Source organism: Danio rerio, chromosome 7 (assembly GCF_052040795.2).
Source record: "Danio rerio strain M-AB ecotype USA chromosome 7, GRCz13ab, whole genome shotgun sequence".
Taxonomy (NCBI): Eukaryota; Metazoa; Chordata; class Actinopteri; order Cypriniformes; family Danionidae; genus Danio; species Danio rerio.
In genome coordinates this window covers 32,248,584-32,266,853 of record NC_141027.1, presented here as the reverse complement: position 1 = coordinate 32,266,853, position 18,270 = coordinate 32,248,584, and the positions used below count along the sequence as shown (strand labels likewise).

General features: G+C 39.3%; 1 protein-coding gene and 2 long non-coding RNA genes across 8 annotated transcripts in view; 1 reads left to right on the top strand and 2 right to left on the bottom strand.

Annotated features, from left to right (window-relative positions):
• The window catches only part of mettl15 (methyltransferase 15, mitochondrial 12S rRNA N4-cytidine), a 305,277-nt gene that overhangs the window by 149,284 nt on the left and 137,723 nt on the right, over positions 1–18,270 (bottom strand). The window lies entirely within an intron of this gene.
• Positions 909–14,822, bottom strand: LOC147836017 (uncharacterized). Its single transcript, XR_015495803.1, has 2 exons — positions 14,574–14,822; positions 909–2,008 (listed from the first exon to the last, which is right to left on the bottom strand). It is a non-coding gene; the product is annotated as an uncharacterized LOC147836017 (long non-coding RNA).
• LOC147836018 (uncharacterized) lies at positions 5,786–7,425 on the top strand. The gene is made up of 2 exons (XR_015495790.2): positions 5,786–5,832; positions 6,635–7,425. It is a non-coding gene; the product is annotated as an uncharacterized LOC147836018 (long non-coding RNA).

Genomic DNA, 18,270 nt, shown 5'->3' with positions numbered 1-18,270 from the left:
AGCTCAACCAAAAATATCAATTCTGTCATCATTTACTCACCCTTGGGTCATTCTACACCTTCATCAGTTTCTTTTTTGTGATTAACATAAGTGAAGTTTATGTATAAACTAATTTAGAGAGGATCACATGCTTGTGATTGCTTGTGGCTGGCCCAGCATTATTCAATTTATGATTCACCAATCAGACGATTCCTAAGCCACTATAAATACCCTATAAGTTCCATACAACAGCCATCTTCGTTTTGAAGAATCCCCCCTTCCACCCTTACTCCTGCTTCTTACCTAGATGGGTGGCATGGTGGCCCAGTGGTTAGCACTGTTGCCTCACAGCAAGAACATTACTGGTTCTAGTCCTTACCAAGCCAACCAACGTTTCTGTGCGTAGTTTACACATTCTCCACGTGCTCATGTGGGTTTCACCCAAGTCCCCCGGTTTCCTCCCATCATCCAAAAACATGCAACTTAAGTTAATTTACTAATCCAAATCTGCACCATAGACACGCTCAAGTACTTATCTCCTAAGAGCAATCACTATCTGTTCATTAGCTACTACAGCAGGGGAGTTCTCGAGATCTACTTGAGCTCAAACTCCCCTCTCACCTTGCAAATGGGAGGGAGCCCCAGGCTCGAGGATCTAATGAGCTCAGGGCTCTCTCCCAGAACAGCATGCCAAGTAAGCTTCATAATCAATCATCAGCAAAGTGTGAACTCTTGAAAAGAAGATAATTTGAAGAAGCTTGGAAACTGGTAACCATTGACTTCTATATATTTTTTTCTATTATGGATGCTAATGACTATTAATTTCCTTATCAATATATTGAACAAGTAACTTGTGAATTTGTTCCTTGAATAATCATCAATTGTCAATTTTTGGGTGATCTATCCAGTTAAAAGGCATTAGTAAGTTATAGTCTAGTTATTCTTTATTTTATAGCACTTCATTGATTTGTTAATTCATTTATTATCCTAGTACATCACATCTTCAATTACTTTGCTATCAAAAGGTGTAGGTTTCCCTATGGCTCGGGGCCTGTGAATGGCCACTGTCATTACCCAGATTAATATACAGAGGGAAGTAGACAATTGTACATCTATTAAGAGCAATTGATTGGATGTACTTGCACGGCTGCCAAAAGCACCAGACCTCTTTGAAGAATGCAGGGTGGGTAGGGAGGGGGGTCAGGGGTTTAACAGCTGATAATGGGAGCCAGGTCAGCCATTAAAAACCCCTCTGGCGGTCAGCCAGGAGGAATCTGCTTGTTTCCGCTACTGCCCTCCAGTTCTGTCGCTGTCTGCAAAGCTTTAATGTGCTAATGCACAAACACACAAATGGGCCTCAGGGTGGCACTGAGCGGTTTACCGGATATAGGAGGTGGGTGGATGTGTACTGGAATACCACAGCAGACTGGGAAAGTGTGGAATCCAGATTAGTGGAAAAGAGAGTTTTTGTCAATATCCGGAAAGGTAAGCTTGACATCTTTACCACAAGCATCACATAATCATCTTTACTGCAAAGAAAGTCCTATGTTTGAAAGCATAAGTGGAAGCAATGTCCGGGTTGTGAACAAACTGTATGTGAGTCAGATCTTTCCATGAATTGAATTACAACTTTTTTTCAACCAACTGAAATGCAAATGCATGTTATGTTTCTACAAGCCCAGTTGTGTCACTTTCACAAATTACACACACACACACACACACAAAAACTTAAACAACTCTTTGCGGGGGTGAAGTCTTATTACACTTCTATGTCATTTAAGAAACATGTTAGGCCATGTGTGGTTCTTCAGTGGTTCGTTTGAATGGCTGAGGTGCTAAACTGGTGCTCCCTATTTTCAACCGAGGCAGTTTGAGTGCTAGTGCCAGAGCTTATAGTTCCAAATCGTTCTTTTCTTTCAACACCATAAGCATCAGCTCTAAACAAGGAAAGGGGTTTTTCAAGTAGCACCAAAATCTTGATTGGCTGGAAGAAGAAACCTTTTACATCAGGGGCTGATGGAGGGGTTTTCTGTGGATAACGAGAAAAAAACAAACAGTTTTGAGTGTAAATTTTGAGATAGCAAAATGCAGAATGCAATGCTGAACACATTATTATCTCTTGTAATCTTCATTCATGCATTTTCTTTTTGGCTTAGTCCCTTTATTAATCCGGGATCACCACAGCGGAATGAACCGCTAACTTATCCAGCATATGTTTTCAGAATATGCCCTTCCAGCTGCAACCCATACACTCTCATTTACACACATACACAATGACCAATTCAGCTTACCCAATTCACCTATTGTGCATGTCTTTAAACTGTAAGGGAAACCCACACGAACATGGGGACAACATGCAAACTCCACACAGAAATGGGTAACGCTTTCTTTTACAACCCGCAAAGTACCCCGTAAGTACAGTGAAATTACAGTGTACTTTTCTGTACGTACTGTGTAAGTATAATGAACGTATGTGTAGGTATGAGGGAACAAACCGTAATGCTTGGGTAAAAAGGGGGTAACAACCAGATGTTCATCACGAAAATGACCGCGTAAGTACAGTGAAATAACGGTGTACTTTTCTGTACCTATAGTGTAAGTATAAATAACGTTTACGTAAGTATAAGGGAACAATCTGTAATGCTCGGGTAATAAGGGGATAACAACCAGATATTCAGCATGAAAGGTACCGCGTAAGTACAGTGAAATAAGGTTTTAAATTGCAAAAGAACAAACCATAATGTTTGCGTAAAAGGGGAGTAACAATAAGATATCCATCACGCAAAGAAGTATATTAAGTTTACGATGTACATTTCTTCAAGTATTGTATACATATAAAGAATTATGCAAGGATGGTGACAACCTATTGCTATCTGCAAATGTACTGTATATGCACCTGCGTGAGTACATTAGTACTCTTATTCAGTGCTTGGGTTTTATATGGGGTGTTTAATGAATAAAAGGTTTACAACCTGTGAAATTATGAACCCTTATTGTATACTGTATGTATTTTAAATCTGCAATTCAATATAAAATATATTTTCATACACTACTTACCTTATGTTTACTCGTCGATCTCACCAAAGCCATCAATGTCTCCATAACTCACTATCAACAAATAACTTTGCATGACATAGGCCTACCGTCAGGGTTCAATGCAGATTAAAACAGGCTCGCATCTTTACTGCTGTTGCACAGGGGGGCTAACTGTTGCATTTCAGTAAATGTATAGTTGATGCTTTATAGAAAAATCTAGTAATTTGGTCTTCAATCAATAAAAACTGCTGCTGTAGTTTACTCTGTTCTTAGTGTTCAAGTATACACTAGTATGTTAAAGTTCAGCTTCTTCCCTCTTTGTTCCCTGTAGTTAAAGGGTAAATACAGTATTTGTTCCCTTCTTGTTCCCTGTACTTACAGGGTAAATACCACATTTGAGGGTTGTAAATTAAAGTGAGGCTTTGTTCCTCCCTTGTTACCTGTACTTACAGGGTAAATACCACATTTGAGGGTTGTAAATTAAAGTGAAGCTTTGTTCCTCTCTTGTTACCTCCTTGTTCCCTGTACTTACAGGGTAAATACCACATTTGAGGGTTGTAAATTAAAGTGAAGCTTTGTTCCTCCCTTGTTACCTGTACTTACAGGGTAAATACCACATTTGAGGGTTGTAAATTAAAGTGAAGCTTTGTTCCTCTCTTGTTACCTCCTTGTTACCTGTACTTACAGGGTAAATACCACATTTGAGGGTTGTAAATTAAAGTGAGGCTTTGTTCCTCCCTTGTTACCTGTACTTACAGGGTAAATACCACATTTGAGGGTTGTAAATTAAAGTGAAGCTTTGTTCCTCTCTTGTTACCTCCTTGTTACCTGTACTTACAGGGTAAATACCACATTTGAGGGTTGTAAATTAAAGTGAAGCTTTGTTCCTCTCTTGTTACCTGTAGTTAAAGGGTAAATACAACATTTGTTCCCCCCTTGTTCCCTTTAGTTTACAATGTAAAATCTTGAAGGCAGTGAAATAAATATACAAACACACAATATATTTCTTCTTTACTTTGTAACCTTTATTTTAATAAATAAGCATTTTAAAAGACTTCATATTAATCAAACATTGTCTTGTCTATCATTGCCTATACTCATTCATTTTCTCTTCGGCTTTGTCCTTTTGTTAATCTGGGGTCGCCACAGTGGAATAAACCACCATCTTATCCAGCATATGTTTTACGCAGTGGATGCCCTTCCAGCTGCAACCCATCTCTGGGAAACATCCATACACACCCACTCACACGCATTCACTACGGACAATTTAGCCTACCCAATTCACCTGTACCGCATGTCTTTGGACTGTGAGGGAAACCGGAGCACCTGGAGGAAACCCACGCGAACGCAGGGAGAACTCCATGCAGAAACCTTCTTGATGTGAGGAAACAGCACTACCTACTGTGCCACCGTGTTGCCACCCAGCTGCAACCCATCACTGGGAAACATCCATACATACTCATTCACACACATACACTACGGACAATTTTACCTTACCCAATGTCACCACATATTTTTGGACTTGTGGGAGCACCCGGAGGAAACCCACGCCAACATGGGGAGAACATGCAAACTCCACACAGAAATGCCAACTGACCCAGCCGAGGCTCGAACCAGCGACCTTCTTGCTGTGAGGCGATTGTGCTACCCACTGCGCCTGCCTATACTCAAACAGCAAAATAACACATTATTTCCTTCCCCCTTTTTTTCTGGCATCTCTTGCTTGGCTTCCTCTTCTGCTCTTCTCAGCTTCCACTGAGGACTCTGATGGTGAGTGGCTGATGAAATCCCATGGGTCTTGCTGCTCTGCATTTATATAAAATATATGAACAGACAGAAAGGCTTTTAGTAAGCTATAGACATGTTTATTTTCCTGTTTAATGTATGTGTAGTGGTTGTCCAACAATTTCACACACTAAACATTTACAGATACCATACAGACACTATACATTACTATCAAACAACAGTACTATCATCAGATCATATGGGAGATTGTGATCATTTATAGTGATAATAATTAAAGCGCAGAGGGGAAAAGGCTTAAATAGTAGGCTACTGTGCTAAAGTCCTAGGCAAACGTTACTAGTAATTGGGTGGGGGGGGCTATTGATATATCAAACTGGCATGCTACAGAAAATATCAATTTACATTTCCAAACATTAATTTTGTCATTAACTTTGCTGTAATTAACGTATAAAGGGAGAAAATCGTCTGCACAGTCAGTATGACAACAGCCACAGAGATCTGACCTGCTCATCATCCAGTCTTTCTGGAATGACATGAAGAAACTAAATCCATAGGAACTTTGGCAACATTTCTAAGATGTGCAAAGTAAACGACAGTAAACATTGGTAAATATTCGCTGCTGGCCGTTTAGATTCGGCCATGATAACGTTAATGTTACGCTAAAAACAAATGAAACAAAATAAATATAATCTGGTTAATGCACAATTTCTAATCGTAGCAATCGCCTTATTTACTGACAACGATTTACTCACATGTGTTACATGGTGACAAGACGGAGCAATTCCAAACGTCCCAAAAGTCTGAGCAAAACCTCGTGGCGTGCTGCTGCAGTTTGATTCGGATCTTTAGAGGCTTCTTGATTCACAACTCGTTTGAATCAATGAATCAGTAGGCGCGTACCTGAAGTGATACAATATCGCGAGATGGATTCAAATGCACACGGAGCTGTCTGTTGTTCTCGCGATGTTTTGATGTCACACTGATCGGTTTGTTGAAGACGAATCGATTCAACTCTCCGTCCTCCATTCCCAGAATTTCCTGTTCACGGCAGTACAAGGACGGCAGCGCGAGGTAAATAAAACAAGTTTTTATTTTTATGACATTTTTATGACGTTATGTACATAGAAGTGTTTGTTTAGGTTTTTGTTTATATCTGATGTTTGTACCTATTTTTAACAATTACCACCCTTTTCACAATACTGTTATGACGCGTTTAACGATCATCAGGATCTAAAATCCTTGAGTTTTTTATATGATTTTTTTTTATAAAATAACATTTATTTGTATCTACGTATGCATTATATAATATGATTACATGTGCGAGGTGTTTCAAACAGTGTCTATGGTCATGAGTAAATTAGAAGCTATTCTCTCTTCTTGCTGGCGTTATCAGTTTCACACTATTTTTTTATTTTTCTAATTGTCGAGACAACACCATCGTAAAGTTTTCATTTTATTTGAGCAAAGAGGACTAATGATGGGTTAAGACATGTACTTTAATCAAAAACTAACCTTAGGGGTAGTTAACCCAAACGTTACATTTACTTACCATTTAATGAGTGACACAGAATTTAAATATGTACACTGAACTGCAAATAATCTTTACTTCAAAGTCTATACTGCCTGCACATATATTTAAGCCTTTTCCCCTCTGCACTTTAATTATTATCACTATAAATGATCACAATCTCCCATATGATCTGATGATAGTACTTTTGTTTGATAGTAATGTATAGTGTCTGTATGGTATCTGTAAATGTTTAGTGTGTGAAATTGTTGGACAACCACTACACATACATTAAACAGGAAAATAAACATGTCTATAGCTTACTAAAAGCCTTTCTGTCTGTTCATATATTTTATATAAATGCAGAGCAGCAAGACCCATGGGATTTCATCAGCCACTCACCATCAGAGTCCTCAGTGGAAGCTGAGAAGAGCAGAAGAGGAAGCCAAGCAAGAGATGCCAGAAAAAAAGGGGGAAGGAAATAATGTGTTATTTTGCTGTTTGAGTATAGGCAGGCGCAGTGGGTAGCACAATCGCCTCACAGCAAGAAGGTCGCTGGTTCGAGCCTCGGCTGGGTCAGTTGGCATTTCTGTGTGGAGTTTGCATGTTCTCCCCATGTTGGCGTGGGTTTCCTCCGGGTGCTCCCACAAGTCCAAAAATATGTGGTGACATTGGGTAAGGTAAAATTGTCCGTAGTGTATGTGTGTGAATGAGTATGTATGGATGTTTCCCAGTGATGGGTTGCAGCTGGGTGGCAACACGGTGGCACAGTAGGTAGTGCTGTTTCCTCACATCAAGAAGGTTTCTGCATGGAGTTCTCCCTGCGTTCGCGTGGGTTTCCTCCGGGTGCTCCGGTTTCCCTCACAGTCCAAAGACATGCGGTACAGGTGAATTGGGTAGACTAAATTGTCCGTAGTGAATGCGTGTGAGTGGGTGTGTATGGATGTTTCCCAGAGATGGGTTGCAGCTGGAAGGGCATCCACTGCGTAAAACATATGCTGGATAAGATGGTGGTTTATTCCACTGTGGCGACCCCAGATTAACAAAAGGACAAAGCCGAAGAGAAAATGAATGAGTATAGGCAATGATAGACAAGACAATGTTTGATTAATATGAAGTCTTTTAAAATGCTTATTTATTAAAATAAAGGTTACAAAGTAAAGAAGAAATATATTGTGTGTTTGTATATTTATTTCACTGCCTTCAAGATTTTACATTGTAAACTAAAGGGAACAAGGGGGGAACAAATGTTGTATTTACCCTTTAACTACAGGTAACAAGAGAGGAACAAAGCTTCACTTTAATTTACAACCCTCAAATGTGGTATTTACCCTGTAAGTACAGGTAACAAGGAGGTAACAAGAGAGGAACAAAGCTTCACTTTAATTTACAACCCTCAAATGTGGTATTTACCCTGTAAGTACAGGTAACAAGGGAGGAACAAAGCCTCACTTTAATTTACAACCCTCAAATGTGGTATTTACCCTGTAAGTACAGGTAACAAGGAGGTAACAAGAGAGGAACAAAGCTTCACTTTAATTTACAACCCTCAAATGTGGTATTTACCCTGTAAGTACAGGGAACAAGGAGGGAACAAATACTGTATTTACCCTTTAACTACAGGGAACAAAGAGGGAAGAAGCTGAACTTTAACATACTAGTGTATACTTGAACACTAAGAACAGAGTAAACTACAGCAGCAGTTTTTATTGATTGAAGACCAAATTACTAGATTTTTCTATAAAGCATCAGCTATACATTTACTGAAATGCAACAGTTAGCCCCCCTGTGCAACAGCAGTAAAGATGCGAGCCTGTTTTAATCTGCATTGAACCCTGACGGTAGGCCTATGTCATGCAAAGTTATTTGTTGATAGTGAGTTATGGAGACATTGATGGCTTTGGTGAGATCGACGAGTAAACATAAGGTAAGTAGTGTATGGAAATATATTTTATATTGAATTGCAGATTTAAAATACATACAGTATACAATAAGGGTTCATAATTTCACAGGTTGTAAACCTTTTATTCATTAAACACCCCATATAAAACCCAAGCACTGAATAAGAGTACTAATGTACTCACGCAGGTGCATATACAGTACATTTGCAGATAGCAATAGGTTGTCACCATCCTTGCATAATTCTTTATATGTATACAATACTTGAAGAAATGTACATCGTAAACTTAATATACTTCTTTGCGTGATGGATATCTTATTGTTACTCCCCTTTTACGCAAACATTATGGTTTGCAATTTAAAGAAAAGTACAACGTTATTTCACTGTACTTACGCGGTACCTTTTATGCTAAATATCTGGTTGTTATCCCCTTATTACCCGAGCATTACAGTTTGTTCCCTTATACTTACGTAAACGTTATTTATACTTACACTATAGGTACAGAAAAGTACACCGTTATTTCACTGTACTTACGCGGTCATTTTCGTGATGAACATCTGGTTGTTACCCCCTTTTTACCCAAGCATTACGGTTTGTTCCCTCATACCTACACATACGTTCATTATACTTACACAGTACGTACAGAAAAGTACACTGTAATTTCACTGTACTTACGCGGTACTTTGCGGGTTGTAAAAGAAAGCGTTACCCAGAAATGCAAACTGACCCAGCTGAGGCTCAAACCAGCAACCTTCTTGCTGTAAGGCGATCGTGCTACCCACAGCACCACCATGACGCCCTTTCTTGTAGTCTCAATCTATACAAACTATGGTTATTATAATTTGTACTCTCTGTTTATACACAAGGATCACTGCATGAGCATGTTATTTTGGTTTGTAATTTTTGTCTAAACAAAAAACAACGGACACTTTAGATTCGCTATGGTTGTATACTAATGTAAATTCACAAAGCCATTGATATTAATAGCAACACAACATTGTGTTTTGGTATTTGGCACTTCCATATTTGCACTGCAAGAAAAGATGTAAAATATTCAGACAGTGACATCAGATCTGGCTCTATGATGGCTCTCGCGCCCATGGAAAAACAAAGCGGTTCTTAAAAGAGTTGCCAGTTGAACTAGTTTTGAACCAGCCGCATGGTTCATGCTGGTGGAAAAAAGTGAGGAACCCCTTAACCCCCTATGTATATAGCTCCTTAAAATTGCCTTACAGTCCACTGAGTTATATTGTTCTCTGTAGGTTTGTGGCCTAGTTAAGTTCAAAATTGTGTTTAGTTTAAAGTTTTATATGTTAATTTAAGAATAGAGGATTTACCCCTAATAAGAAACTAAGGAACAATCATCATATTTGGAATTGCTGTGAATATTAATGAGTTTTGCTCTGACACTCTTGAAGCTCAGTGCCGGCTCTCTCATTCACAGACACCACTCCAAAGGGGTTTTAGTTATCTTTAATCCACCAGAAAAAACAACAAATCTTTTTTCTCCTTATTTGTGTTTAAATGAAACATAGGATAAAATTTAATTATACTCAACAAAAGAGACCAACAGAGACTTATTTAGAGCTGTGTTTTGAAGTATAGTAACATATATAAAAAACACATCCAGAAGTAATTTAAATCTCTTCATAAAAATGAATGAAGTGAATGAATGAATGAATTTAATGAAGTGTACTGATGTTCTTTCATTTAAAAAATGACAGTAAGAGCTGAATGATTTGATATGATGCAGAAAAGTGCATTACCTTTATATTCATTTATAATCTACATGTGTTTGTTGCCTCATTACAAACATACATGACACATGTGGCCAAAAAGTTGCAGTAAAATATTTATCAAATAGAACCTTGTTAGAAGTATTGTCATTTAGACATACTACAGTGTATCCCACACATAGACTTTACTTAGGTGGGCTGCCCAAGTATATTAATGGCCACCCAAGTATATTTAGTGACACTTTTTTTTGTACTATTATTAACATCCTTGTACACTTTTTTTATCCGCCCAATATAACAAAAAATCAGCGATCGATTAAGTACTGCAAAATCTTCTCTCGTTTACCAGTTTGATTCTGTGAGTGCGAGACCTGTCAGCACTTAGAGTCTCACTTGCTTTGCAGACCCTCAGAGACGCACCTTTATAGGACTTGAAAAGATCACCAGGTCCGGGTTTATAAATCTCCTAAAATGTCTGGGATTCAACTTTTGCTTTCGCTTTTTAAAGTTTATTTGCGTTGTTGCATTACTCTTTTATTAAAGACCACTTTCCGCTTGCTGCAGAATTGACAGTGGGAGAGAAAAAAATAAATAATAGATTATTTAATCTAAACGATTTAGTAAAACTTTTCTATATGCTCAGAGAAGACAAAATGGCTGCAAAATATATGTACACCATCAGTGGTTAATCAATGCATTAGCCTTATTTAAATAATCTGCAAGTTTTTGTTATTCTGATATTTTTTTTAAATATTGTCTGTGCTCTTATTGTCTGATTATTTTATTATTTTGATGTTAATTTATTACATAGGCTATTTTATACACATATCTAAAATGCTTTGGCATTCGGCAATGCTTTTTGCAACCCAAGCTCATTCTGGAAACGCAGCCCCGCGGACGTTTCTGGAGACGGCGATTTATGTGGCCGGAGGTACGTAAAGGCCGCGTTTAGTTTTTTTTCGAGCGAACGCTGCGGGGCGGTGTGGCGCCGCTCCGCCCCTCCTCTTCGTGCTCGTCGGCCGACGGCTCGCCTCCGAGTGGAGGGCTTTCCCGACCGGGATTGAGTCCGGGGAACAGCAGGTTCCGCAAATCAGGTAAGACGAAAAACGGAATCCGAAAAATAAGGGCGAGAACGCGGCGGGATCCGAAAACGCAGTCGAAATCGAAGACGAGGGCTTTTGCTTTTTTTTTTTTTTTTCTGGACGGCTTTTGCGAACCGTCGCTCGGGTTTAGGGAAGGAGGAGGAGGAGGAGGAGGAAGGCCGAGTCGGCCGATCCGGTGGCTTTTCACGCGAGAGCGGCGCGGGCGCGAACGGCGCGCGCTCCCGAGAGGCGCCCGAGACGCGAAAAAGCGCGCGTAGCGGCCTCTCGTGGATCTGCGAAAACAAAAAACGCTCGAATACGTACCTCACGGAACGTAAATCGCGGTCCGCAGAAACGTCCGCGGGGCTACGTTTCCACAATGAGCCCGGGTTGGCATTTTGGCAAGTTTGCTTTGAACTTGAAAGACAGAGAAGCAGATTTTATCTGTCAGTGTGTTCACATGTCTCCTGATGGGCATATAACAGAAAAAAAAAAAACTTTAACCAATTGAAAAGAAACAGTGTATAACAGTGTCATAATAAAATTTTTTTTTAAAAATAAATTTTGTTTTGTTTGTCGCATATAGTTAACTATTTATGTGATGTGGGTAAATGGTGTTTCAACCGGGCTACCACTGCAAGTATATTTTAAACCTGTGGGAAGCACTGTACAACCCATATTGTTTCCTTCCCTCTAGAATAGGGAAGGATAGGGAACAGTTTTGGATGTTCGTTCGTATACCAGTTACACATTTGGGACAGTGTAATAGCATGATGTACAGGTAAAACAAGTACTGCCATCTCTTTCCATTGTAAACAAACATCAGCTCCTGGGCATGTCATTATCTGACTGTACTTTACAATGGTCTATCCTACAATGTTGTACGGCCAAATAATAATTAACTGAACAGCACATTCTTATTTTTGTGTGATGTATCTCTTTAAGTGTCGAACCTCCCAAATAATAATTATCACATAAGTCTTATTCTCATCTATTAAAGCTTCTACAGTCTCATCTATAAGCGGAGCAATTCATCCACCGCGGCCCTGGCTGTTTCAGATGGCTGTTCCGACCCCCTCCTTCTCCCCAATTGCATTAGTGCTTAACCAGGCAAACCCTGAGAGGCAGCAGCGATAACCATTACAGACAGCCGACAGGCCCCTGCCTCAGCTCTGTTAGTAAACCACACAAGCCGCCTGATAAAACAGCCGCCGCTGCTGCCGTCCCCCCTCTGCGCCGGCAGACGTGGAAATACGGAACAGCTTCATTCCGGCGTCCTGTTCTCATCCTCGGCTGAGTGAGCACAGCAATAGGAGCGGTAATTTACACCCTAGCCAAACCTGTCATTACCCGAGGGCACTTGTTATGGCTGCACCCGATGTTTTTCCAATTCACCTCCAACCCCTGTGACTGTCAATCTCCTGAGTGGATGTAGTAGTCGGGGGGAGAGAGAGGCAGGGGAATATTCCAGGCTCGGGCGGGCAATTTTCCTCGGAGGAGATAATGGGAGTGGAGGAGCGGCAACAACAAAAAAAAAAAGGACTGCCGCAAAACGAGTCAACGGGTAGCGCTACAGACAGTCCTCCTAACACTCCTACTAACACACACACATACAAGCTCTCAACATGACACCCTTTATTCCTTTACTGCGAGTAAGCCTCTTTATTCAGGTTTTTATAGCCTACAGAAGCATCCAGAACTGTGCGAGATGACTGTGTTATTTATTTTTATGGAGAGATAAACATGCCCACACTCTCTTCCCCCTGCATTACACCTGCTGGATCTCCACCTGGGAAATGCGGATGGATGTGAAAATCTGTGTGCTGTGGATCCAGAGACAAAAGCAGCACTCAAACAGTACCGCACAGGTCTTCCTCTGACGTCGCTTTGGGACTCCCCGAGGTCTCGTCCTCCTGAGGTGGGTCCAGGCTGGATGCGTGTCCCTACACTAATCTCTCTCTCTCTCTCTCTCTCTCTCTCTCGCTGCTGCTCTGCAGAGGAGGTGCAGCAGCCATCAAAAACACATACACAAAGCACAAGCTATTAGTAGCCAAAAAAGCATTCTGCAAACTCACAACGAAAAAGAAACATTTTTAATAATGCAACAAAAATGATTTATATTGTAGTGCCATATATCTGACTATATCAGCTGTGTGGTATCTAAGTTTGTCTGATAGCCCCGCCTCCTTGTGGTTTGAAATCAGACATCCAGCAGAGACATTGCTACGTGCTGATGGCAACGTGAGACTTGTCTGGTCTGAGAAAGCCTGAAAACAACTTTTATCCACTCTGCAATGATGAACTATATGGTGTAGGTGATGAAAACAGTGCCAAAGGAAATTGGTTGACATCTAAATTTAAATAAAAATTTCAATATTTAAAATTAAATATAAATTTAATCAATTCATTCTATAACATTTAATGGTATTTAAACTATTTCAAATACATTTACATGGGGGATATGAATGTTTATCCATTAAGTAATACAGAAGTGGCAAAGTCATTATTGCACAGCCTATTATCCAGCCAATTAGCCAGTCAAGTGCCTATTTAAAAAATGTGTTTGTTTATTGTCTAAAATAATGTAATGTATGCATGCATTTTCCTTAAAAATCACATTTACAAATTGTTGTGATTATCAAAATATATAATACACAAAGAATATAAATCATCATAACGTATAATATAATATATTATGGTCAGTTGGCATTTCTGTGTGGAGTTTGCATGTTCTCCCCGTGTTAGTGTGGATTTCCTTCGGGTGCATATGCAAGTCCAAAAACATGCGCTATAGTTAAATTGGGCAAGCTAACATTGTCTGTTGTGTATGAGTGTGCATAGTGTGTTTGGATGTTTTCCAGTGATGGGTTGCAGCTGGAAGGGCATCTGCTGCGTAAAACATATGCTGGATAAGTTGGCGGTTCATTCCGCTGTGGCATATCACAGATTAATAAAGGGACTAAGCTGAAAAGAAAAATGAATGAATGAATAATATAATATAATATGATATAATATAATATAATAAAGTCATCTCAACATATAATGTACAAAGTAATAACGCATATCAGTTGTGATATTTGTTTTAAGAAAGCAGTAGTGTTATCAACTTAATCCTGTACAAGTTGTATGACAATGTAAAGTTGATGAGGCTATCTTTTATTAGTCTGTGCATAATAATGAGTTATTCTGCACTCCTGATTAAAATGTGTAGGTTGTGATGTGCTACGATGCAGAATAAATTCAATTTAGTTGTCAGTTGCACAGTGGCTTCAAAATAAACTAGCATTAATGTCCATTACCTACTAAAAAATGAGCATTAGAGCTGTACGTATGTAATATTTATAAAGAGCTCAGGACATTTTGTTCTGTTACATACACATGCATCTGAGAGCATGTTTTTTCCTCAAACCACACACACACACACACACACACACACACACACACACACACACACACAGAGAGACAGACAGACGCTTTGTTCTATAAAAGATCAGAAACATGCAGAGAGATCTGGATTTGCGCCGAGGCTTACGCTCTTCTGTTTTTGAGATTTATTTAGCTCGATTATCTCCTCTTCGTATGTTTACCTCTCTTTGTTATCAAAGTTTTAATTGAAAGTCAGTGAAAGGTGGCAGAGCACCCAGCTGAGCTCACAACATCGCCGTCTTCTCCTCTGGGTTAGATCTTCCTCCCATGAGGCCACGAGCCCCTGCGTCATTCACAAAAATCATTCAAATAGCTTCGACCTCAAAGCTTCGCCTTCATTCAGAAATCTTTTTATAGCACAGGCTGTGCCGGAGAAGGGGCGGATGATGAGAACGGTTGGCCGGAGGGGGAAGAGAGGTGGGTATGTGTGTGCGAAGGGCTGTTCGGGGCGGAGGCTGCTTACATGGCACCTGACGCCAGCGCTGCTTCGCTGCCTCACCTGTCTGTCTCCTCTCCGACACGTGTGCCATTGGAGGAAACGCTGTGACGGACTGCTGTGAATGTGTGATCCAGCAGCATCAAGCTTCATTGGCTGAGAGTAAAGACGTCACAGCACCTTGTTAGTGAGATGCTGCAAACAGAGCAGCATTGCTGAGGAAACAGAACTCGTCACTGAGAGAAACCTTATTCACAGATACAACACACCCACCGGCAGAAAGAGCTGTAAATAACTTCAAATTATGCATGGAGAGAAGAAAAAAAACATCATAAAGATCAGATCCTGAAATAGGCAAACAGTAAATATAGTCTCAATGTTCGAGGCTGTAATCAAGTATCCAGATGCACCCTAAATTAAAAACATGTCGTCATTTACTCACGCTCGTGTCCATCCAAACCCACAAGATGTATTAATAAAGACAATTTAATTAAATCTCACACATTTCTGCCCCTCCACGAGCTGACTGTCGACCCAAAACTCTGACGTTTCAAAACAGACAATGGATTTATATGGACTTCAGTTTTGCACTTCTTTTTTGGATCTCTTTTTTAAAGAATTTTGGGTGAATAGACTTTAAATGTAGAGACAGAAATCTCTTAGATTCGATTCTAAATATCTTTAATTGGGTTTAGATGAATGTGAGATTAACTAAATGAAGAAAGACCTTAACATTTAATAACAGATTTAGAATTTTTTTTTAAATAGATCAATAAATGAATCATTTATTTTCCCTCATGTTGCCCTTAGTCTGTATGACTTATTTTCTTGTGTGGAAGATGTTTTAAGAAATGTCTTGAAGTATTTATCTATGTGAAAGTTGGTGGTGCTCAGTGTAATTGTACATGTTTGAAAAGACCTGAGGGTCCACTTAAGTACACATTGGTGTGGTTTATTTACAGGTATAAAAAACAAAGGGAAACTCAAAATTAAGTTTCGCATGATACTGGATATTTTTTGACCAGGAGATTGAAATATTTGTTGATACCACAGACCCTAAACATGATCATACTCACATTTGGAGGTAGCCGAATCGAATGTTATCAATCGATTGAATGGGTGGTATCAGTGTTATTAGCTGATAGATATGGGCCAGTAGGGGCCTTCTGGGCCTACTGGTAGGCTCAGAAGGCTGTTATCATACTTCCACATGCTTAATCAGCTATAGATTACATACAGCTGCAGCTGGAAGTAATGAGAATTACTTGTATTATTTATTAAATTTCTTATTAATTGCATTTTATTAACGTCTACCCTTACCCCAAACCTAAACCCAACCATAACAGTGTAAGACTTGAGATACCACAAATACTTTGATGTCTTTGACAATTCAAACATGAGCTGAAAACAAAGAGACAATCGGCTTCACAACCTACTAGGTGGGAATGCGGGAAAGCTAGCTCCCCTCCTTTCCTCCATTTACATTTGAAACATCTCTCAAAACCCAACCTGGTCACTCAGCCCCTTTTCACTCTATTCACACAAAATAGTCATTTCAAAGTCTGAATGTTCTAAATCAACCCAAGTCACTTTATTTATCTAGTTTGATATAATTTGAAATGTCTCTGCGACTGGTACAATGGTCTCATTCCCTCAGAAATAGATACAATCAAAACAATAGATCTATAACTTCAGGTATCTGTTGAACCACTGTGAAGGGTGTGCCTTTCCTATAGGTAGAAACTATTCCACTAAATACAAATGACTTTTGTTATTTAACACACCCCTTTCCTCGGGAGGATTCTTGCATTTACTATACTTCAGGGAAAGTTTCTAAATGTTCGGCGCGATTCTGTAACCCAGATCAGTCCATGACGTGGAACTTTATGTTCCATGTTAAGTATATTTTGAGGTCAGGTATGCATCTTTTAATCTTGGATTTATCTTTGAGAATTTGATGTCTTGTATTGACTGTTTATGAATTGACTGAAGGAATTGGCATAATACACATTTACCTGACTAATAAATTGTTATGTTTTTAATTATTCAGTTTGTGTAATAAGAGTTTGTGTTATTATCTCTAGTAGATTACGTTAAATCCATAACACCACAAGCCAGTGTACAGGTTAGTAACGGACTAAATCACGTTAGACGAAGCAGCGTAGCATGCTATACGATGTTTTTAGAGCTCCGACTAACACATTGGCATTAATTCAAGTATACTTAGACTGTGAAAGGCCAATAATGGGATTTCTGTTTAGAAATAAGTAATATTAAGACCAATCTAAATGTGGGTAGGCCTTTATCTCTAAACTTATAATACTATAAAAAATAATATGGTGATTACTAACGATTATGGTATGATTAAATAATTTAGCTTTGATTTGGTAGATAGCAGATCTATGGGGACCACACAACAAATATTCTAAACTGAGTAAGTAGAGTTCCGCCTTTTTAGAATTGTGGATAACCGCCTCTGTTTAATGACCAAGACTGACATGCTTGTGCTTAAGAGATTGTATACTCGGCCGGCACAAGACTCAGGATGTTATAGGAATCCTTATAAACGAGAATAATATAAAATAACGAATCAAAGAGAATATTCAATCACAATCTAAAGTTATATTAAAATAAACAAAATAATCTTATCAATGTTTTATAAAGAGTCAGATAAAACGAGGATTAATATTCTAAACCACCTCAAACCAAAACTGGGGTCAGATATGAGTTAAGTTTAAAGTAAATCAACATTGTGCACTGGAAAGACCGAACATGCAGTGAACATTCGTCCACCAGTAGACACCGTCATTAGACTAACTGGCTGGACCTTACAACAGTAATGTAAATATAGACCTGCATCTGGAGTCTTCTGTATCATGTGGATGAATGATAACAGCCTTCTGAGCCTACCAGTAGGCGCAGAAGGCCACTACTGGCCCATATCTATCAGCTGATATTCACTATAATGCCCGTTCAATCGAGTGATAACATTCGAATCAGCTGCCCATTCGAAAATGTTAAAGGGATCTCTATAATTTCTAGCATAAACAAAGATTCTTTTATTCATTTTCTTTTCAGCTTAGTCCCTTTATTAATCTGAGGTCGCCACATTGAAATAAACCACCAACTTATCCAGCATGTGTTTTATGCAGCGGATGCCCTTTTAGCCACAACCCAGCACTGGAAAACACCCATACACTCCTGCATTCACACCCACACATGCACTACGACCAATTGTAACTTATTCAATTCATCTGTACCGCATGTCTTTGGACTGTGGGGGAAACCAGAGCTCCCGAAGGAAACCCACGAGATCAAATCAGCGACCTTGCTGTGAGGCATCACCGCTACCCACTGCAGAGAGTGTATGGGTGTTGGTTGCGGTTAAGAGGGCATCCAAATATTTTCTTGAAAAGTTGGCA